At 35.2% G+C, this 24,374-nt stretch overlaps 1 long non-coding RNA gene across 3 annotated transcripts in view; it reads right to left on the reverse strand.

The window, feature by feature from the left end:
• Window positions 1–24,374, reverse strand: part of LOC110598429 (uncharacterized) — a 131,226-nt gene that overhangs the window by 39,117 nt on the left and 67,735 nt on the right. For 2 of the 3 annotated variants that reach the window (XR_013437105.1, XR_002484289.3), the window contains one exon: window positions 24,141–24,279. The exons of the other annotated variant lie outside the window; for it this stretch is intronic. This is a non-coding gene — a long non-coding RNA (uncharacterized LOC110598429). Of the gene's footprint in view, window positions 1–24,140; window positions 24,280–24,374 lie in introns of those variants that run through there. 3 annotated transcript variants of the gene reach the window in all.

Here is a 24,374-nt window from a genome sequence, read left to right on the forward strand (position 1 = left end):
TACTTCCTTAGAAGTCCTGTCTTCAGGTGCAACCACACTGGGGGTTAGGGCTTGAACCTATGAATTTTGAAGGACACAAACTTGCGGTCCATAAGAGATATACAGCAGGGAGAAGGAGAACTGAAGCTATCCAAGGACAAAAGTAGTATAGAATCTTACATTTAAAGGTGGTGGTACAAGAGAAAGTGGGAGAGACCATGAAACATGGACATAGAGAAAGAAGCAAGCTCAAGGGTGAATGGTATAAAACTAGGATTTGAAGTAGTGAATAATCAACATCATCATTCTGCGAGAAAGGTCAAGTAATAAAGAAATAAGATATTTGTCATCCTGCGCTTGACTTGATATTGAGTCAAAGACATTCATGAAAAACAACAATGACTAAAAGGCACATTTTTTAATTTTTTAATGAAAATAACTTTGTTACAGTTCATGCCTGGGACAGGGTAGAGATGGATATGTTATTCTTATAATTTAGAATGCCTGCTTTATCAAAAAGAAGGCTATTAATGAGAATTTTGGCTGTGTTTTAGCTACTGAAATATTAATATCTGGGTATATTTGGAAAGGTCAACATAGACACATCTTTCTTATTTTTCATCTCTTGGGCTTATGATGGATTTTAGAGTACAGATACATTTATTATCTCATTTATTCTCCAAATATCCTTCAATGAAGATATTCCTCTCATTCCTGCTTTGCAAATTAGAAAATTAAGACTTAAGTAGATGAAGTCATCTTCCCAGTGTTCTTCAGTGTTTCAAGATATAACAAATGCAAAAGTTAGTTCATGCCATTCTACTAAAGGCCAGGTGACAGAGCTGAATGAAATGAAGTTGGGCAGCACCCACCTACTACTGTCCCTACTCTTCCCTTTCTCAGGCCTCCATCCTGAATGCAAAGCTTCTTCCTGCTTAAATTTATAAATGCTGAGAAAACTGCAGTCCCTACCAAACATCACAGGAGCAATTTGCCTGAAGGGCTTTGTAGGTGGTGGAATGTGGGAGGTGGTACTGTTGCCAATCCTTTGCCTATTCCTGTGACCAGGGGAAGACAATTCTAATTCACACTACCCTTTAGGTTTCCTGACCCACATTCCAGTCCCTCCACTTTATTTGAGCTGTGTTTGAAATCAGAACATTGATAATATATTAAGTCTGTTGGGGTCAGTGGTCCTGAATTGGGAATCTTGAATTGTTTGCCACCAATTCAGGGAAAGAGAAATGAACTAAGTGACCTTTAGGTATCATCTACTACCCAGTAGTAGTTCTTGAAGTGGGGTTCTCAGAGGAGCAGGCTCAGCTACTGAATGAAAAACTGAACATGAGGTCCAGTGGTCTCTGTTTTAATCAGCCACCAAGACATACTGACACATGTTGAAATTTAAGTATCTCTAGTATAGAGCTATAGAATTCTTTTCCTTTACTATTTGTATGGAAGAAGTATTATGAATGTTCTCAGCAAAAAAAAAAAAAAAAAAAGAATCCATCCATCAATGTAATGGTTAATTTAAGAACATTTTACTCACCATTCTATATTTATTTGTTATCACCTTTATCTATATAGTCTTTAAGACTCTAATGTCAAAGCAGGCTCTCAGGATTGTTCAGCATTATGTGAGAAAACACACTCTGCATTAATAGCACTGAAGGTTAAACTATGTGGTATTTGTTTCATCAACTCTCTCTCATCTTATTGCCATTTCTCAAAGTATGGTATGTGTTGATTGTTACTTTATGCTAGAGTATGAAAAAAAAGAGTTGAAATGTTCATATTCTATGCATAACAAAATAATGAGGGTTTTTCTTATGTATTCAAAACGATAGCTTTGTTTATATTTTAAGGAGAATTTTGTACTGTTATTATTTTAAGGAAAAATCATTACTTAATATTTCTTTGTATATTTCATTCCTTTCTAACATTGAAAGAAATTATTGGCAGGGTTTTGAAAGCCTTGAAAAGATAAATTTTGGGGTTGTTTTTAAGGAGTGTTTTTGCCAAACGTTTGTTTTTCCAAAATAATAAGTAAATCTCAGAAAACACTGTCTATTGCAGTCTTTCTTTTTTAGTACTTTTATTCAAATTTGTTATATATGACAGTGGAATGCATTCCAGTTAATATTACACATATAGAGCACAATTTTTCATATCTCTGGTTGTATTCAAAGTATATTCACATCATTTGTGTCTTCATACATGTACTTTGGATAATGATGTTCATCTCATTTCACCATCAAGTCTAACCCCATGCCCCATCTCTTACCTTCCCACACCTTTTCTCTATCTATTCCTCCCATGCTCCCTACCCCACAATGTATCAGCCTCTTTATATCAGAGAAAACATTTGGCATTTGGTTTTGAGGGATTAGCTAACTTCACTTAGCATTATCTTCTCCCAGTACATCCATTTACCTGCAAATGACATAATTTATTCTTTTTTATTGCCAAGTAATATTCCATTGTGTATATATGCCACATTTTTTTCATCCATTCATCTACTGAAGGACATCTAGGTTGGTTCCACAGTTTAGCTATTGTGAATTGTGCTGCTATAAACATTGATGTGGCTTTGTCCCTGTAGTATTCTATTTTTAAATCCTTTGAGTATAGACAGAATAGAGGGATAGCTGGGTCAAATGGTGGTTCCATTCCCAGTTTTCCAAGGAATCTCCAAACTACTTTACATATTGGCTGCATCATTTTGCAATCCCACCAGCAATGTATGAGTGTACCTTTTTCCCCAAATCCTTGCCAACACTTATTGTTATTTGTATTCTTAATAGCTGCCATTCTGACTGGAATGAGATGAAATCTTAGAATAGTTTTGATTTGCATTTGTCTAATTTCATATATTTGTTGATTCATTATATATCATCTTCTGAGAAGTGTTTGTTCAGGTCCTTGGCCCATTTATTGATTGGATTATTTGTTTTTGTGGTATTTAGCTTTTTGAGTTCTTTATATACTGTAGAGATTATCTGATGTGTGAAGGGTAAAAATTTGCTCCCAAGATGCAGGCTCTATATTCACCTCACTGATTATTTCTTTTGCTGAGAAGAAACTTTTTAGTTTGAGTCCATCCCATTTATTGATTCTTGACTTTAATTCTTGCACTATAGGAATCTTATTAAGGAAATTGGGGCCTAATCCAATAGAGATTTGGGCCTACTTTTCCTTCTGTTAGATGCAGTGTTTCTGGTTTAATTCCTAAGTCCTTGATCCATTGTGAGTTGAGTTTTGTGCATCATGAGAGAGATAGAGGGGTTTAATTTTATTTTTTTGCATATGGATTTCCAGTTTTCCCAGCACCATTTGTTGAAAGGCTAACTTTTCTCCAATGTATGTTTTTGGCGCCTTTGTCAAATATAAGATAATTGTAATTTTGTGGGTTAGATTCTCTGTCTTCTATTCTGTACCACTGGTCTACCAGTCTGTTTTGGTGCCAATACCAGGATGTTTTGTTACTATTGCTCCTCGTATAGTTTAAGGTCTGATATAGTACTACGCCTGCTCAAATTTCCTGCTAAGTATTGCTTTAGCTATTCTGGGTCTTTTATTTTTCCTGACAAATTTCATGACCACTTTTTCTATTTCTATGAGGAATGCCTTTTTGGAATTTTGATTGAAATTGCATTAGATATGTATAGTGCTTTTGACCAAAAGCAATAGAAGACAGGAAATAATTAAAATTAGAGCTGAAATCAATGAAAGAGAAACAAAAGAAAAAATTGAAAAATTGACAGAACAAAAAGTTGGTTCTTTGAAAGAAATAAATAAAATTGACAGACCTTTAGCTAGACTAACAAAGACAAGGAAAGAAAAGTCAAATTACTAACATATATGGTGAAAACGGTAATATCACAATAGACATTACAGAAATACAGAAGATAATTAGAAATTATTTTGAAAACTTGTATTCCAATAAAATAGAAAATATTGAAGGCATTGACAAATTTCTTAAGTCATATGACTTGCCCAAATTGAATCAGGATGATATACACAATTTAAACAGACCAATATCAAGTGATGAAATAGAAGACACCATTGGAAGCCTACTAACCAAGAAAAGCCCAGGACTAGATGGATACACAGCTGAGTTCTACAAGACCTTTAAAGAAGAACTAATACGAATATTCTGCAATTTATTTCAGGAAATAGAAAAAGAGCACTTCCAGACTCATTCTATGAGGCCAATATTACCCTGATTCCAAAACCAGGCAAAGACACATCAAAAAAAAAAAAAAAAAGAAAGAAAGAAAGAAAGAAAGAAGAAAAGAAAACTTCAATATTTACAATGACATAAATGCAAAAATTCTCAATAAAATTCTGGCAAATCAAATACAAAAACATATCAAAATGATAGTGTACCACGATCAAGTAGGATTCATCCTAGGGATGCAAGGGTGGTTCAACATACAGAAATCAATAAATGTAATTTATCACATCAATAGACTCAAAGATAAGAATCATATGATCATCTCAGTAGATGCAGAAAAAGCATTTGACAAAATATAGCACCTCTTCGTGTTCAAAACACTAGAAAAAATAGGGATAATAGGAATATATCTCAACATCATAAAGGCTATCTATGCTAAGTCCCAGGCCAACATCATTCTAAATGGAGAAAAATTGAAGGCATTCCCTCTAAAAACTGCAAAAAGACAAGGATGCGCTTGTTTACCACTTCTATTTAATATAGTTCTTGAAACACTGGCCAGAGCAATTAGATAGACAAAAGAAATTAAAGGGATACACATAGGAAAAGAATAATTCAAATTATCACTGTTTGCTGATGATGTGAATCTATACGTAGAAGACCCAAAAAGTTCCACCAGCAAACTTCTAAACTAGTAAATGAATTTAACAAAGTAACAGGATATAAAATCAACACCCATAAATCAAAGGCATTTCTGCAAATCCGTGACAAATCCTCTGAAAGGGAAATGAGGAAAACTACTCCATTTATAATAGCCTCAAAAAATAAAATAAAATAAATTTTTTGGGAATCAACTTAACAAAAGAGGTTAAAAACCTATATACAATGAAAACTACAGAACCTTAAAAAAAGAAATCAAAGAAGACCTTACAAGATGGAAAGATCTCCCATGTTCTTGGATAGGAAGAATTAATATTATCCAAATGATCATATTGCAGTCTTAAAGTATGTATTTAAAGAACAAGAGAGGAAAAGCTGGTAAGATTTTCAGTATGCATTTTCAATAAACATTACAAATGATGTCTCCGAGACCCAATCTTGTTTGTCTTCATAAGACTTGCCAAAGAAATATTGTTGTCTACTATTCATCACTCCTCACCTCTGTACATGTAAATACACATTTTTCACAAGTTGAGTTCTAATTCTGGAGTTTTCTTGTGTTTGGGGATGCATGTGGTGTTTCTGTGATGAGACTGACAGGGCGTTTGTAACCTTTATTTCTTCGTGCATCACTGTGCTTCCTGCAGTTGTTCATCCCCTCTGATGACAGCTCACTTCACTGACTGCAATCTGTACTAAGTTACATTTCAGAACTAGATCAAGGTGTTTTAGAATTCTCTGATGGAAAACTAGATGAGATATAAGGCTGGATGCTGCATGCTTAGAAAGTCTTGGAGCAGGCATGTCTGTCAGTAGAGGAATAGACATAAACAAATAGAACTACCTCCAAGGGACTCTAATCTCAGATAAGCCTGATGATAATCCACATCCTCTTTGTTTTCAAGAATCTTTTTATTTCCTGAAATCAGAATTAATTTTTAGGCAGATGAATAGCATTCAGAATTGCAGAGGGAAATGTTTGGGATGCTGGAGCTGCTGCTCAATGAACTGAGTAGCAATAGGAACAAAAGGAGTAGAAACAGACTCCTGGAAGTCTTAGAAAAGAAAATTCCCTACAAATCATCTTCTGTGGTTCCCTTGTTTTACAAATGAGGAATCTGAGTGACAGAGGAAAAGTGACTCCATAGGTTACTTGCCTGAGACAGAGGTGAGGCCAGTAACAATTCCTGGGATCCACATTCTCCACTGTTTCCACTACCCCAGAGGTATAGGATGCATGAAAAGGAGGCAGAAAATAAGAATTTATGAGGGATATGAAGAAACATTGAATTCAGAAAGCAAAAGCCAGGGTGTATCTCAGTGATACAGCACTTGCCTTATATGTGGGATGCCCTGGATTCAATCACCAGGCCAACAGCAACAACAACAACAACAACACACACACACACACACACACACACACACACACACACATTAGGAAGTCCAAGGTCAAGATGTCAACAGATTTGGTTCATACTGAGGGTTTTTCCTGCCTTTTTTCTGTGTCCTCACCTGATGGATAGAGAGAACAAGCTCGAGATCAAGCCCCTAGTCCCATTATAAGAAACCCATCCTCATTTGAACCTAGGTACTTCTCAAAGATTCCCCATTGCTTGCGCATTGGGAGTTAAGGCTTCAATATAGGAATCTGGGGGACAGGAACATTCAGTCCTAAGCAGTATGCCACATCAGCACCTCCTTGAACTAAACTGAGACCAGAGTATTTTTATTATCCTTTCAATTTATTATTTATTTTAAAAGACGTTAGTAATAACCCTTGTAAATTAGATTATATTCTCAATAAAGAATCATGATCTCATTTTAAAATATAACAAGTTGTTTCTTTTCCAAATAAATGTGTTTTCACTTCTGGTTGGATTAGTCTATAGGACACATGCTGCAGTGGGCTGTGGGAGCCATGCAGATAAGAGGAATGATTTCTTAACCCTCAGCTGGACTTTTTCTAGCGCGCTCTCTCTCTCTCTCTCTCTCTCTCTCTCTCTCTCTCTCTCTCTCTCTCTCTCTGTCACACACACACACACACAAACACACACACAAATGCTATACATCATTGCAAACTTTTGCAAGTTTCCACTGTCAAAGTTTGTATATGAACTACAGGGAGGCTAAGATTGGAAATTATAGCTAATGATTTCCCTTCAAATACATTATGCATAGGTGAAAAAAAGGCAAGATGAATCAACTGTTCTTTAGTAATTATTTACTCCTTCACAGCTACCACCAGTACTTCCTCCTCATTCTCCTCTTTTTCTTCTTCCCCTTGTCCCCTTTTGTAAAAATAAAACAAAATGCAATCAAGTGTTACTTGTGTACTTCTTCATATGCAAATTAATAAACCATCCTTTTATGCCCAGGTTAATATTATCTGAGTGGCATTTTCATTAAAGTTTTACTAAGGTATGATTCTAAAATATGGAATGGATGAGGAAATCTCTTGACTCATTTGAATCCAAACTAATAGTAGAAAATCATTCTTCATCAAAAGCATCATTCATGTAGGAAACTAATGAAATTTTACACTTAACGATTTTCATTCTCTTCGATATACATAGTAAGAAAAGACAAAAAAGGAACTGTAGAAGGAAAGCAAATCACATTTAGTAGAAGGTCATAAATCCACAGCAGTGATGAACAGAAATCTTAATAATTTTTAATGGTAAAAATGAGTTGCTTAAATTTTAAGCCCTTAGGTTAAAGCTAATTGGGAACCAAGATATGCTTAACTGAGTCTTCACATTTTCATTGATGCAGACAGATGGACAAGTCCCTGCCATATCTCTCTCTCTCTCTCTCTCTCTCTCTCTCTCTCTCTCTCTCTCTCTCTCTCTCTCTTTGTTGTTTATGGTGCTAGAAATTGAACCACTGGGCACTATGCCACTGAGTTATATCCCCAGGCTTTTTTAATTTTAATTTTGAGACAGGGTATCACTAAGTTACCAATATTGGCCATGATCTTGGGATCCTCCTGCCTCAGCCTTCTGAGTCACTGGTACTATAGCCATGCACCACCACACCTGAATGGGCAAGGCTTTCCAGATGCTGGAATTCTCTCATCCATTTTAAATCCACTTAACCCAGGGCTTTAATGCTATGAATTATTTTTATGTTTTTATTTAGAATGTTTAAAAGGGTTTCTCATTTGACTGAGATAGTTTTACAAACTTGCTCCAGGAAAATTTCTGAACTATATCTAGACTTCAACTTTTATATGAGACATATGCCTCTCCTTCTGGTTCTTCCTCATTCTTTCACAAACATGTAAATCATAGAACTAGAAGCAACTTCAAGTGGTTCGTGTCTAGACTGTAGGTGGAAATGGCTTACAGAGATAGAACAGGAAGCCAGGACAAGGAAGGAAAAGGCAAGACTAAAAATAAGTGTCAGACACCTTCTAAGGAACAAATCCCAGACAGGGTTCCACAAATCATTTACCAATGTGAAGTCAGGATAATACCAACGATGAAGCAGGACAGTGAGAAACTAGACATTCTGTCCAGGTTAGCCTACTTCTGTTCTTTCATAGTCATTACCTCATTGTTTTCCATAGTTAATGATAAGCTACTTGAGACCAAGCATTTTGACTTATTTAGATTACTCATGGATACACTTTATATTATTGGACAGAATAGAAACTCAATAAATATTGAATGAACGAATAATGAATTTGGTAGGAGCCAACTACTGATATGGCCTAACAAACCATAAAAATAAGCTGTATCAATATACTAAACAAGTGTACATCTCTTTATTACAAAAAGTGGTCTAAATTTTAATAAGGATTAATTTTCCTTCTTTCACTTCAAAGCCTATCAAAGTTCAGAAATGCAGAGCTAAAAACCAAAATTACCCTTTTCCAATGATTTACACCCTTGGTAGAGAGGATTTTTTTCAAAGCTACATGAATCTTAATGAAGTAGGGATAAAAATCTCCATATAACTCTAAGCTTCTTAGAAGCAAACACTGTGTTTTGTAATGAACTATTAATAATAAACATTTTGATGTTGCTAGTTTAGTCTTCAAAAGATTTCAGATTGATTTGAAGAATAGCAGTTAATTTGGACAGAATTTCTCTAATGTCAGGAGGTCCAAACAAGCCTGGCTTGTACCTAACAAAAAGGACACTAAAAATATCCAGGCAAGTTGTTTTAGTGATTCTTGACTCAGGCTTAGCATTCCTTAATATTCCCAAACCAAGTTTTATTGACATGGTCTATTATTCCAATAGAAGCATAAATGAACAGGGAGATAGGGTGGAAAGAGTCTTCCAGAAACTTCGCCCTCAAAAGTTAAATACTAGAGGACATCAGTAGATAACATTCAAAGGTTTATGCGATCAAATCAAACGTGGCTTTATTTGAGACAAAGAAGAGAAAGAAAGGAGAAATACTCTGGATAATGATATAATTATAGCAATTAATTAGCCAAATATTAAAACTTTTTAAAAAGACACCTGATTCTGAGTACTATGACACACTAGACAATGCTTTTAAAGTAAATTTAAGGTTTTTTTCAAGTGAATAAGATTTTTTAAGTGTAAATTTAGCCTGGTGGGACAACTCATGCCTGTAATCCCAGCAGCTTTGGAGGCTAAGGCAGGAGGATCATGAGTTCAAAACCCGCCTCAGTAACTTAGCAAGGCCCTAAGCCATTCGGTGAGACCCTGTCTCTAAATAATAGAAATATAGAAAAGGGGTAGGGATGTTACTTAGTGGTTAAGTGGCCTGGGTTTAATCCCCAGTACCAAAAACTTTTTAAAATAAGTTTAGTAATTTCATGTTGGTAAAAGCATCATTGCTTTTATTTTAAATTACTTTTCCCCAAAATTTTCAAATTCATATAATATTCAAGAGTAAATATGTGGAGGAACTTAAATAATAGACTATTAGGTGAAACAAATGATTTATTGTTTATTAAGCATAAAAATAGATTTTAAGTTACATAATAAATTTTACATATTTCTACAAGTATGTAGTCAAGTATGTAGTGGTAAAATGATATGATGTAGTTATTTGCTTTAAAAACTTCAAAAAATTGGAGGGAGAGTAGATAAAACAAAGAGGATGAAATCTTGAAAACTGTTAACATCTATTTGACGTTTATGAGGATGTGGCTTATTTTTCTCTATACATTTATATGTTTAATTTTTCATAATATCTGGGTTTATTTTTAAGACTTCATGTAATCCAGAAGATGTTGGTGGATATTATATGACACTAATTTCCCACATGAAATCTGTCCTATAGTCTGACACATACTACAAAGTAGATGTTTCATCTTTGTGAATGGAATAAACTAATAAAAGATAAAAGATTGATTCCAAGTATAATAAACACTATTCAATATTTTTCCTTTTTACTTACTTACTTTTATTTGTTCTTTTAAAATATACATTACAGCAGAGCATATTTTGACATATTATACATACATGGAGTATAACTTATTCTAACTAGGATTCCATTCTTGTGGTTGAACACAATGTGGAGTTTCACCGATCAAACAGTTTCACTATGAACATAGGAAAGTTAAGTCTGATCCATTTCACTGTTTTTCCTATTTCTATCCTCACTCCCTCCCTTCATTCCCCTTTGTCTAATCCAGTGAACTTGTATTCTTCCCTCCCCTTCCCATATTGTGTTAGCATCCACATATATTCAATATTGATTCAGTAAATTTAATGCCTGTTTTAAAATATTTCCCAAAATTTCCTTAATAAACATAATTATCTTTTTATCCTTATTATTTTGAAGAACATGCAAATTAGTTTTTCCTTCACTGAAATATTGAAACTCATATATAATCTTGGGCTAATACTAGGCATAAGTATAAAGATATGAAACATATGAAAGCCAGTTCTTGTTAGAAGACGGCATTAAGTTTTCAGTGTGGCTTAACTCTGAAGTGTTGTAAATTCCTAAAATATAAAATATGTTAAGATTCAAACAAAAGTGCAAAAACACATCAAGAACCTAATATGCCCATTTCAAATGATCCTTGCTTTGATATTCCTAAACTAACCTATGTGTTTCTTAACTGCCCTCATGATAAAAATATTTTCTGGAAAACTAACCTTAGATATTTTTGGGAAAAAGAAAAAAAAACATGCACAAATAAATAAGAAAATGAATTCTGGTCAGCTCAATTTGGTATGTGGTAATCAGTATTCCAGAGCCATTGCCCAATTTCCAAATTGGTTTTACTCCTAGGATCTTGTTCTCGTGTACTTTAGCAACTCCTCTATCCTGTAGTTGGCAGGGATGGAAAATTTCCTCTCTGGAGGTGACCTCTGTCCTGCCCAGTGGATTAGATGATTGCATGGTTACAGTTTATTGGCTTTGGTCCTGGGATGCAAATGTTTTCCTCTGCTCTGTACAATACCTCTTTGTCTTGGAGTCTGGTCCTTTGTTAGCAGCAAACACCCTCACTGTGGGCTTGTCACAATGATTTAGTAAAGGCATATTTTACTGAAATAAGAAGCCCAATGGTGTAGCTGGAACTGATCAAAAGCCATCAGCAGGCTGACAGATTGTTGTTTATGCAAGATTGGCCTTGGGTCTTTTGGAGGAAGAAACCTCTACACTATGAAAGCCAATACTTGGTTACCAAATTGTGATCTTCACAGAAAGAAAAATTATTTTTCTGAATAAAAAGATATATAGTTTTGAATAAATTAATAAATGAAAAATCTCTAAGGATTCTCCCAGAGAATATTACTTTTGTTTTTTCCTTGGTCATTTATTTACTTATTTATTCTTTCATCCTCTCTAATGGGCATTGAGCTATGCACCAGGGATAAAAAAGGAAGCAAGAGAAATATTGCCTCCACCTCCACAGAATTTAATGATCGTGGCAGATTTTGATAAGTAATCAGACATTAAGTAGAAGTGAGGTAGAGAGTTATAATTTATGTTCACAGTTCACTATTCTATCCATTTATGCAGCGGGCTCCATTTACAGCTGGAACAAAATGGAAAGAATATTATGTTTTTCAGGTGTTCAGGAGCAACTTCTACCTTTGCACTTCCATAAAAGTAGAGTTAATTAGTAGGATAAATAGTATCCAGAAGATTTAACTTTATGATCAGGCCCTGAAGAGATGACCAAGTCATTTCCAGAAAAAGTGGTGGGATACTAACATGGAAACATGAAGAAGGAAGTTATGAGGAGACATGAACACTGGTCAGAGGGAACTTTTCTGGCACTAAGAGTGGAGACCATCAAGTTACCTACGTGGGTAAGAATTGATACTTGAATAATATTTTTTCTGGATCCCTGATACTTGAACAGTTCCTGGTCATCCTTAGTCCAGGGGTCCTTCATGTTCCATTCTATCCTAACTTCTAATTTAGTGGAGTGGGTGAAGGAAAGAGTCAGAATGTCACAATACATCATTGAAATTTATCAATTATTATTTTTTTTCACTTGTGTTGTCATCATCTGCTTTATTATACTCTACAACAGAGATTATCATCTATAAGAAGAGAGGGACCTATTGAAATTAATGAGATCTTTGCCACTCTTTTCATTATTCAGTGATCCTTGCTAATTGCAAAAATTCCACTCTTATCTGCCCCTAGAAGGAAAAAAGTATTGTTGAATGGGAAGAACTGACAAATGCATAAGAGAGAACTTGGGCTGAAGAGATAGCAAAAGTTGTAAAACAAAGAACTTATATAACATAGATCTTAGAAATTTTTGAGTTACATCTGTCATCTCAAAGAAAGTTAGAAATCTGTCATATATGTCTGTAATATTTCATGTAATATAAGAAAGTTGTTTATTTTTAGTGAGGAAAATGAAGAGTAGGAAGTTACACAAACGAGATTCTTGTCATATTCCGATTCTATACCTAATTATTATTCTGATTTTATACCTAGTTATTATTTCTTATTCTACACTTAGTTTCTTTGTGGTCTTAAGATAATTACTTAATGTCTTTGATCAATAATGATCTTATTTATAAAAGGAGAGTAATAATAATTTGAAGGCATTCTGAAAAGATAAGTAATGATATATATTAAAATACTTTGAAAATATTTTAGACACAAGTTCCAGAGGACTTAAGTGGGAAGAGTATTTTGAAGAGTTGGCTGAGTAAGTTTGAGATGTTGTGTATGCTAGTCAAGATCTATCAATTTGTTCTCATTTAGTTTAGTCATCTTTGCCAAAATAAAACATTAAATTTGAGGAAAACAACCTAGTGATGTTGATGTTACTCTAGTGATGAGCTAGGGGTGTGCTTTGCAGCCTGATACCTATTCCTCTACATAAACTCCCTAAGAGCCCACCGGCAAAGGTGTGTGGAAGTTTGCCAGACACATTGGCAGGCAGGGCTGTCTGGAAGCCTCCTGTCATTCTTTCCCTTAATACTAATCTCACAGCTCTCCTACAGTGAAGTTAACACTTCAGAACCACATATACTACTTAACAAGCAAAGGAAAACCCGGTGAATAGGATGCTACTCTGGTAGTTCATATCCTGAGAAGAAAACAGAAGGTATGCAGAAAATTTGAATATTAGTTTTTTTCTGACTCAGTTTTTACATTCAGAGATGATGGTGAGACAGTCTATCCACGTTTCCATCCACTACCTACATTTGCAGAGAAATAAGCTTTGTGTGTCAATTTTGTTTTGTTTGAAAACCTCAAAGGCCAAGACCAACACATTCCCACAGACTTCTGTCTTGTTAGAGATGCAAGGGCTAGCCTACGAGAGAACCAGAGCTTTCAGATTCCATTTGAGTTGGCCAAATTGCTACGAGGCCCATGTTTTCAGTGGATTTTAGAGAAGAGTCCCAAACTGCAAAGCAACATCTGCTGTTCCAGCCCCAGCTACATGCCAGTTACTGTTAAAGAGATTTCTACCAGGGCCAGATGCAGTTCTTAGGATAAACTCATCTGTGCATTTCTCGTTTGCAGCCAGCTCTAAAGGGTGAATGGAGCTTAATGCCAATACTAGGCTGTAATGATGTCAGTTGCTAAATCTGTAAAAGAATGTAATTAAGCTGGTTTCCTCAAAATTCAAATTTTTTTATCACAGCCAATCTTAGAAATAGTCATCCTATAAATTATTATATACCTCAGTCAATCTTTTGTATTTTCTTTTATCTTCTCTACAGTTTGGGATTTAGCAATTATTCTTAAAAGGAGGGATTCTCAAAGAGATGCCAAAGGATTAAACAAAGAGGACTCAGTGTGCTGAAAATCAAGGGCTACTTCTTGTAAGTAATGAGAAAGATCTATTGAAAACAGGAAATGAAATTCTAGTAAACATTCTTAAAACAAATATGCTCCACAATAATATTTGCACAATGAGGTACATAAGAAAAACATGAATGGTTTTTGTTTTGATTTGATTTGGGAGTGTTTGTAGTTTCATGTCATTTGGATCTTTTATGGAGCTCTGTGCCATTGTACTCTTCAGCCATTTTTAAAAATAATAATTTATTTTTATGTACATACTGTGTGCATTGTAGAAACAGAAATGAAAAAAGTAGCATCCTTAAGGAGTTCATAATTCTATTTATGCCAGAAAATTATAAAACAAAATTTATTTTTAAAATAACAGAGAAATATGCAGGGTTCTGTGGTAACAGGAGAGAATAATATTGATAAAGTCATTTTCTAAGTATCCTCTTTTATTGGTACTATTTCTTAAAAAAACAACTATAATTTGCAGCTCTTCCAAAATGCCTCAATTGTGTACAAATCCTCTCCCATGCTGTGAAAATCAGGCCTAACGTACAAACTGTGAATGTGAAAACGAATACACTAGAAATCTATCCTCAATTTGATCCATGAATCATAAGGAAATTGGATATCTCAAAATTGCTTTGGTTCATAGAAAAGACCATCTAAAATCTTTTCAGAATTGACCTGATAATATCCGTAAAGAAGTTTGAGATACTTCATTGATGATTAGGTTGGCAAACACAACCCAGTCTTCATCCCTCAGAGAAGAAAAGGAATTGCTAACGAGTGGAGAGAGAGAATTATAGTAAGCCCCAGGTCTGTTACTTTGTGTGATTGGTTGGGTGTGGCTGGGAGAGGCTTGACAATGTTGGTGTCAGGTATTTCCTAAACATTGCTGCTTTTAGAGAATTGTGCTGTGTCCTGAGTTCCTAAACTAGAAAGGAAATGGAAAAAAGGAAAGCAGTTAGCTAGACGCCATGGAGAGTACTGCTTTATTTTCTGTCAAATTCCAAGAGTGATGGCATGAGAGAATGTTCTACCCCCATCAGTCCTAAAGGGTTGATATATGGGACTAAGCTAGCAGCAGAGAATCAGGCAGATTTTATTATTTAAACAGAATAGTTGATGCTTTATTTTCCGAACAACTAACTAAGATCCTATGGAAAACAACATTAAAACAACATTTGCAAACCAACTTGCAAATAGGAAATTCCATGTATACAGTATATATATTTTTTTTGGTTTAGTTTTAATCATCTCTACCTAAATATTTCAGGAAGTTATCTATATAAAATTATATCTGTTTTATAGATAACTAACTTGTTTCTTTGGGAAATATGCATGAATGTGTGATATAGGAACAGATGGAGAGTTTGTATCCCTTCTCTGGCAGGTCAAAACGTTTCCTATTTTCTTTACCTCTACTCTGAAATAAAATTAGAAATCAACTAGCATATATCATGTCAGGGAAAAAAAAAGTGGAGAAAGTACACATTGTAAGAAGCCAACTTCCCAACCATAGGCGCAAATGTTTGGAAGGACTTCAAAGTGGCCCTGCAGCCTTTGACCAAAGCCTGGCAGCTCCACAGAGGAGTTCAGTAATGAGGACAAAGACTGCCAAATGTGTAGTGTGCCCATGCCAGCTAAAGTGAGCTGGCAGAAAGCACAGCCAGAAAACTGTAGACCAACAGTGCCAAGATAGCAGAGGCCAGGGTGGCAGGAGGTGGGGGCAGTTTCCAAGGGAGTGAGGTTGTTTTTAATTACTCGCGGTCGTATTGCTCAGCCTTGCTCTTTGTGAGTGTATGTGGGTTGCACCAATACCACATCCGTCATTCCCTCTGACAGAGTTAGGGAGCCAGAGAATGTGCAGTGACTTGTTTCCAAACAGGGTGGGGACAGGCATTGACATGAAAGTCAGACACCCATATCAGGCCGGGCTGGGGAGCCCACAACTCCAAATGAGGCATCCCAGTGGAGATTTTTTGCTGTACTGAATTCTAGCAACTGGTAATGAAGTGTGTCTAAGAAGCAATTTAAGAAGCCATGACCAACCTTTTAATTTATTTCAGTTAATTTCTTTATTCCTACTTTCTACCCTGTTTCCAAATCCTTTTGCACTATTTAATGGAAAAGGCAGTCTCCATGTCCACTCTAAATGAAACAGCATGTCACAGAAGTATTGGTAGTAGTTATATCTACCATGTTTAAAATTGTTGCTATATTCCATATTCCACATCAGGCAATTCATCTTTATAACTACGATGCAAAAAGAAAAAAAGAAAAATCCTGTTTTATAGATTTGCATCTGTAAGAGATGAAAATTAAAAGAGAGACACACAAGTTATCAGGCAAGGCTGCTCCAGAGATGGGAGCTTTGTTGGCAGAATCCAGCAGGTAGGAGAAAATCAAAAAGAGTCACCAGCTTAAACTTCCTGGGAAAGAGAGGAGGTGGTTAGGGAAGGGTTGGAAGAAGTAAACTTTAAGGTGAATGATGAAAAATAATGAAGATTAGCCAGGTGATAGGAAGGTAAATGATGGCTTGGCAAAATGAAACACTTGTACAAAAGCCTTGAAACAGTGATGTCACGTCAGCTCAAAGTGGTAACAACATAATACGAAAGAGCAGAGGTGAGAGATGAAGCCAGATAGGTCAGTAGAGACTAGCAGGAGTTGTTTGCAAGGCAAGTCAATGTCCTGTAGTCCCAAGAAAGAGAAGTCAAGGAGAACAGCATGAGTGAAGAAGTTTCCTGCACTGGATAAAGAAGTTTTAATTTGTTCTTAGAGAAATAAAAAGTGTAATGATTTAAAGTAGAAGAGAGATAAAACAGATTTTGTAATTCAGAGAACAAATTGCAGAAAGGAGAAACAGAAGACGGAGTGCCCAGATAAAGGGCAATTAAAGTTCCCTAGGTACTTTGCTTTCAGTGGTGTACCAAGTGAGGAAAGATATTTAGGAAGAATCCCTAGGCCTGGTGATTTGAATGAATGTAGTTAGTGGAATAGAGGAAGGAGGAGGCAGTCAAGCATGCTGCCCACACTAAGATGCCACTCACTAAATAGCCACAGGTGATGGAAGAGTGAAAGTGAAAGAAAGAGAGAGTGAGTTTTGAAGGGTGATAAGGCAGTGAACCCTGGCTTTGGACACAGTATTTTAAAGACTTTTTTTAAGTAGTAGTTTCTACTGGGTCATCAGATGCATGTGTCTGAGCCAAAGCTAAAAAAAGCCATTCGCTAGTAATATAGATTGGAAGTTATTGCATGGACTTATTTTTTTTTAATAGCAATGGTTTCTTATTACAAAGGGAATAAAAGAAATTCCTCCTATTCTCCCCATGAAAGCTGTTGGCCATGGGGGTGCACCCAGGCTAGTTGGAGCATGAAAGCTTATGTAAGTTTTGAATGGGAAGCCCAGAAAATGTGGAACTACAAAATCTGAGATTATTTATTCTAGCTTTGCAAACTTCTAGGTAAAAAAAGGACACTAAACCCTTGAGAACCATAGCTCCTAAAAAATGTGCCCATTCCCTTGCTGGTTTGTCCCCATGTTCATCACAGCCACCTCCCAGACTTGTCTAGAGACTCATGCTGTTCTCCTTGACTTCTCTTTCTTGGGGCTACAGGACACTGACTTGCCTTGCACCAACTCCTGCTAGTAGACTTGAGAACTGATACAAAGTAGGTAAATGAATTTGTTAGAGAGGGAAAAACCAAGACTTCTTCATTGGTCTTTTAATTACCTTATCTCCCTGCCTTTTAGAATGATAGCTTCCCTGGTTTGAGATTACTTAGAAAATCAACTGTCAGTAGATTTCTCTTTTGCCTTGCACACAGGGTCAGTTTGTTTAGTTCACAAATTAAAATCAAGCCTATTTTGAACCTATAACCTTTAATTATTGAAACAGAACAGAAGAAACTACTATATAGATATCTAGCCATGTAAAACCTTAAGGAGCCTGACCAGAGTCTAAATATTATCAGTCTCTGCATCATTCTAAATATTTCAAGACTTAGATGTTCATTTTCTAGATTTCTTTTTCTTTTCCAAATTTGTATTTTCATGTGTCTTATTTTTTCCAAGTGAGTACAACTGGTCAAAACAGATTGAGAATACATCCAGAATATTCTGCAGGGTTTCAGTGTCTGGTAAAACTCTTTTTACCTCAGAGAGGGAGAAAAGGTACAGGTTACTATTCAGTTCACTGCTTGTGAATATGGAATCTATGTCTGTGAATCTTCAGAATTTGATGTGCAGCCACTGTGAAGCTAAGTAAGGCAGCACCTTACTCCCCTTTCCCTACCACACCCCCACCCCGCCCAGGGAGTTTACATGTATCCTAATGAACCACCATGAAGTCCTTGTTGCTTAGAGGGTTTCAAAGAGAATGGAGTCCTCTAGGATAACTGATCAAAGTGAAATCAAAAAGTAAATAAGCAAAATAATAGAAGTTGTTCTATGGAAGTTCTCTTCCGTATGCCTTTTTATTTTTTAAGTCTTAATGATTCATTAAGACCACTTTCTATTTTTTAAAATATCAGTAGAAAACCATTTAAACTCCATTCTACCTATATTATCTGTAATTGTTGCTGTGATAGTAAAGAGCAATAACATCTCAGATATCCAGATGTTATTGTTATTGATTTTAATTATAGCTTGTTTTTTTTAATTGAAATTTATTTCACAGGAGATATTTCAAATCAAGTTCATTTATCTTTTGGGAGGCATAAGAGTCATAGTCACCCACAACAGTAAATGTCAGTTCCTAAACCAACAGCTCACACATGCTAAGTACAAATGTTATAAATTGGTATGTAAAGTTTTAGAGTGTTTAAGAAAAGCTTAGTAATCTCTGACATGCTTATCTCCAATTTCATGATGTAGTTCATTTGCAGAGTATCTAGACACATGTGAAAATGATGCCCTTTAAACACTGCCAACTTTTTACATCCATGCTTGTAACTTGTCTGAGCTATTAAGAATGAAAAAAAAAATCCCATAAATCAAAATGACATGAAGAAGGGGAAAAAAAAGCAACTGAATGTAACAGGAAAACAGTTTGTTCTTCCCACCAAAATAACCTAAACAAACAGCTAACGAAACTATTTTAAAAGATAATTATTATTTATATGTTTCCTTTTTGAAATACTTTTGTTTAAAACAATCTCCACATGAGGTTATCGGGCTGGTGAGAAGATAGAAGAAGATGTGGTTCCTTGTACTGTGGTTGAGATTTATGGACCTTGAAACCTTGAAGATGTTGAGCATTCATACTGAACTCAATTGGAGTAACACAGCAGGTTACAGGTCAAAGTAAAAGTGAGTAAGCCTTCACTCATCTGGTGGAGCACATGATTTGGACCCAAATGAACAGCCTCACCACTCAAATAGGGTTAAAACCACCTGAGCAGATCAAACCAGGAAAACGATTCCCTCTTAGTACATCTAATTCAACTTAAAATTGAAGATGCTAAGGGTCATCAACTTAAAAGGACTGATCAAGCAGAAAAGATGGAATCACAATTCTACAACTATCTGCTTCCAGAGTAAAGCCTGTAGCTTAACCTAACGCAAAAATAGGGTGGATGCTGAGTTTCATGGGATAAGGAAAAGGCGAACAAAGAAAACACATTTATCTCAGCAGACCTTGTAGTCTGGATGATTTGCTCAGGATTTGAAAATTATTCAAAACTCATACGAAAACTCCAATTGGCAGATAAAAGAGTAATTTATTTTAAAACACATTATTTCCAAAATGTATACCAACATGTTGTTGATGTCTGTAAGGGGAGTGGGGAAGTAGCTAGGGCTTTATGACTCTCATATGTAAAGCTTAATTGAAAACAATGTCATTTTGATTAAATGGGAAAAAAACAAGTGGAAAAGAGGCCTGAGCAAAATGTGTATACACACACACACACACACACTCTCTCTCTCTCTCTCTCTCTCTCTCTCTCTCTCTCTCTCTATCCCTCTCTCTCTCTCTCTCTCTCTCTCTCTCTCTCTCTCTCTCTCTCTCTCTCTCTCTCTCTCTCACACACACACACACACACACACACAATAGCTGTATTTGTCTAATAGGGATCCTGTAGCAAAATATCAGAGACTAGATGACTTAAACAACAGAAATTTGTTTTCCCACAGTTCTGGAGGGTTGAGGTCAAAGATGAGGGTGTCAACTAGTTTTGTTTCTTTTGAGGTGAGGCCTTTCTCCTTGCCCTGCAGATGACCATTTCCCTTTGTCTCCACGTGGTTTTTCAACCCTGTATTGACTGTGTCCTGGTTTTCTCTTCTTATAAGGACTCTAATCATACTAGATTAAGGCCCACATATAGGACCTCATTTTACCTTAATTACCTCTGAAAAGGCCCTCTCTCCAAGCATAGTCACATTCTGAACTACTGGTAGTTGGAATTTCAACATATGAATTTGGGAGTAGCACACAATTCAACTCATAAAATAGTTATGTATGAAAATGGAAGTAGAAACGTGAGGTAGCTCAAATAGACAATTTGAATCAAAATTTATTTTGGCTTCCTGCTTCACAATAATCCAGGTATACATTCTAGGCGAGAGGCTAAATTACCCTATAGCATCCAACGTAGTCTCAATTTTTGTTTCTCTGCATGCTACTGAATACTTTCAAGCCCCATCTAAAGTTATTGCATTCAAGCTTGTGCTCCACAAAAGTGTATGCTACTTGTTACTGAAACTGTGTAAATACCCTTAGGTAAACTAGGTGCCTTGACTTTTAAATATGTAGAATGCAACCCTTGAGTAGACCATGAAATCAGTTTTTGGTATTGTTTCAATAGGAAATTTAAAATATTACAGTGTGTAAAAAATAAAATAGCAAGTATAAGTTCATGATGTCAATAATATAGTGGAGTAAGGATCTCTGAAAATTTTATTCTTCACAGAAGCAATGAGTACAAAGCAAAATTATCAGAACCAGATTTTTCAAGACTCTGAAATTAAACAAAGATTTCCAACAAATGAAAAGCTGGCTGAATCTTGGTTAAAAAACAAAACAAAACAAAACAGTATACTGTGCAGTATTTTAACTTTCCTTATTCTTACCCATCCATCTCACCTTTGCAATAGACTTGAAAAGCAAAAGTTGCACTTGCAGGAGATTCAGAAGACTAGACACCCTCCAAGGGAACCCAGAAAGATTTAGATTATATCTGCTTTAACCACATTCCCAAGGAATTGTCATTATTTGACCTTTCTGATGACTTCCTGGAAAAAACCCAGTCACAAATCTGGATTTATTTGACCTGATTGGAGTTTGCTTAGTGAAAACAGATCTTTCTCTGGTTACACTAATTTAAAAAATTACAGTCAGTGGTAAACATCAGGAATGCCTAAAGCAGTAGATAACAACTGGGGCAAAAAAAAAATAGGCTAACAAAAACACTTAAAATGTTGGGGAATGTCATGTCCTAAGAGGCTTTGGAAAGTTCTAGTACATCCCTAGGATTCTCAAATGCCACATGCATGTGGAAGTCTGTGCATGTATCTGGAACTGTGCACATGATTACAAAGGACCCAAGAAGGTCCTAAGATCTCACTCCTGACCAACCCGGATTTTCTCAGTACAAACAGGACGTTACATACACCAAAATACACACAGTCCTATAAAACAACTGAATTATAAACTTCAAAATAGTGAGTTTTAGGGGCTGGGGTTGTGGCTCAGTAGTAGAATGTTCACCTTGCACATGTGAAGTGTTGGGTTCAATCGTCAGCACTACATAAAAAATAAATAAATAAAATAATGGTATTGTATTCCACTACAAAAAAAAATTTAAAATAGTGAGTTTTATAATATGTAAATTATATCTCAAAAGAAAAAAAAACTACTGGTAGTTTATCATAAATTCAAAAAAATAATTAAGAGTAGGCAGCAATGATATAATGTTGACTGATAAAAGCCAGATACTTCAAAATCAAGCAAAGCTCATATATGTTGATAAAATTCCAAATAGCAGTTATCTCTTCTGGGGGTGTTGACTATTAAGTGGACATGAGGCCTCCTTCATGAGGCCTAGAAATGTTCTGTTTCTTGATTAACTCTATAGTATTATATACCCCAATGTACAAACTTGTCAAGTTGCATGCTTAGGATTTGCTTGTTTCACTATGTAAGTAATACCTTAATAAAAATAAAAATTAATACCATGAGAATAAATATTGTTTTGTCAAATTTTTGCTTTAGTTTAATATACATCTAAGTCATGATGTAAATATTGTTTACTTCTGTAGGTATGATTACAGTGTTTGGAAATCCTGAACTAAAAAATTAGAATTCTTGAGGAAACCTGACATATTCTTAAGAATAACTTGTTTTTAGCAATTATGTTTCTGGAAATAGAATTAAAAGAATACAAAAGTTGTGAGAATCAAATATATAATTATTATAAAATATCTAGGCTCTCCATTAACCCTCAAGCCCTAGCTTCAAACAACTGTCTTTGAAAACCTTCCTTTGCAAACCTTCCAAATCCAAGTGAACTGTTGTCCTTCTAGCATATTTTTTGTCTGACATCTCCATTACAATATATATATCAGATATATATATGTATATGTATATATATCTTAGACCTGGCATAATGTTCATGTATTAATTTCTGTTTTCTGATTATAAAATCCTGGATTCTAATGATTATATCATTCCTTTCTTTATTTCCCATAAAGCTTCATAGTAGTTTTCACTTAATAGGTACTGCACAAGAGAAAAAAATTACAAAATTAACAAGTCAGAGAATGCAGTAACCTTTAAAATACATGCCTTCAGAAGTTCAAAACAGATATATAAAAATAACAAATTAAAAATTAGGTACAAATAAAAGCTCATCAAACAACATGGAAATAAAAGAAGTGGTATGAGAGTTTATGTGTGTAAATTCATGCATGCATGTATGTATATAATCTCTCAGGTTTATAACTAGAAGTGTAAGGCTATCATTCATTGGTAGGTCAAAGTGATTACTGGATTCAGAACTCAAAGTTCCCTTTTCTATTCTGTACTTCACGTATGGATTACTAAATCAGGTTTATAGTCCACTAATTACAAGGAGAGCAAAGCAGTATCAATAAGAAAACAAAGGCTTCACCCCAGAATAAGAACAAAAAATTTGTATTCCTCCATGGCATAAGGCATACCTTTAGCATCACTTGTTTGTAGATACTCAGGAAATTGTAGAGATAAAGCTGTACCATATTCCTAATCAAATAATTTTTATGTATGTATTTCAAATAAAAAACAAAATCTGTCTCGCTAATTGAATCTTGCCCTTTAAGTGATATTTTCTGATGAAGACAATAAATCACAGGGTCCAGATAGGAATACAAATATAAAATGTGTGTTTTCTCAGAGTTGTGCCTTTCTTAGTCAGCTCATGTGATGGCTGTTTAAACTGCATGTCATCTCTCCTGTTGGTTATTGAGTCTCCTCTTTGCTGATTGCCTGTATTTGATTGACCAGTGGGTGGTGAACAGCAGGACAGTAAGACCACATAGCCAGAACAGCAATAAGGAAGCACTTCAGACATTTTTCAAGACCTCAACTTGTCTAGTATTTATTTTCTTTCAAAGGCACATATGTAACTGTTCAATATTAGCTGTGAGAAGAGCAATTCTTTTTAGAAAGAAGTCTTAAGAAATATGTCTACTCAAAATTCCAGATATTACTAAATCTTCATTCTATTATAGTATCTACATGCCTTAATTTAAGCATCCTCAATTGTGAATGTACTACTTGACTGAATATTTTTTCATGAATTTTGAGTAGATAGTAATAGAATAGTTTTCCCTAACATCAACATCTCACTTTCACAATCATAAAATTTGTAAATTAGAAAAGGTAACAACCAACTTGCATGAAAGACTCTTTTCAATATGCATAACATTCAATTATTGCCTTTGGAAAAAAAATAGGATTCCAAAATAAAAGCAGCTTTCATTAACTTTAATACTTACTGAGAATAAGATTCAGACATAGACTTGCAAATAATTATCACCACTATGTCTGGGATTTGATTTTTACCCTCCTAACAAGCTAATAAATTAATGTTACTGTATTGTGGATTCTCATAGAATACACAAAACTTGTAGTTCAGAGATAAACGATTTTATTACTCAGAGCACAGCCAGCCACATAAGTATCAGCATGATCTGTTAATCTTGCTCCAGTTCCTGTGGGGTGATGTGGAAAGCCAGAGATATGCAGAACACACAATGGGTTTGCTTGCAGCTAGAGGAAAGAGAGAAGCTTGAGTGAGCAGGAAGAATCTGAATTTTTTAATGTTAAGGCATATAATCTTTTCTTCCTAGTCATTACCCAGAAGG

Source organism: Ictidomys tridecemlineatus, chromosome 1 (assembly GCF_052094955.1).
Source record: "Ictidomys tridecemlineatus isolate mIctTri1 chromosome 1, mIctTri1.hap1, whole genome shotgun sequence".
Classification (NCBI taxonomy): domain Eukaryota; kingdom Metazoa; phylum Chordata; class Mammalia; order Rodentia; family Sciuridae; genus Ictidomys; species Ictidomys tridecemlineatus.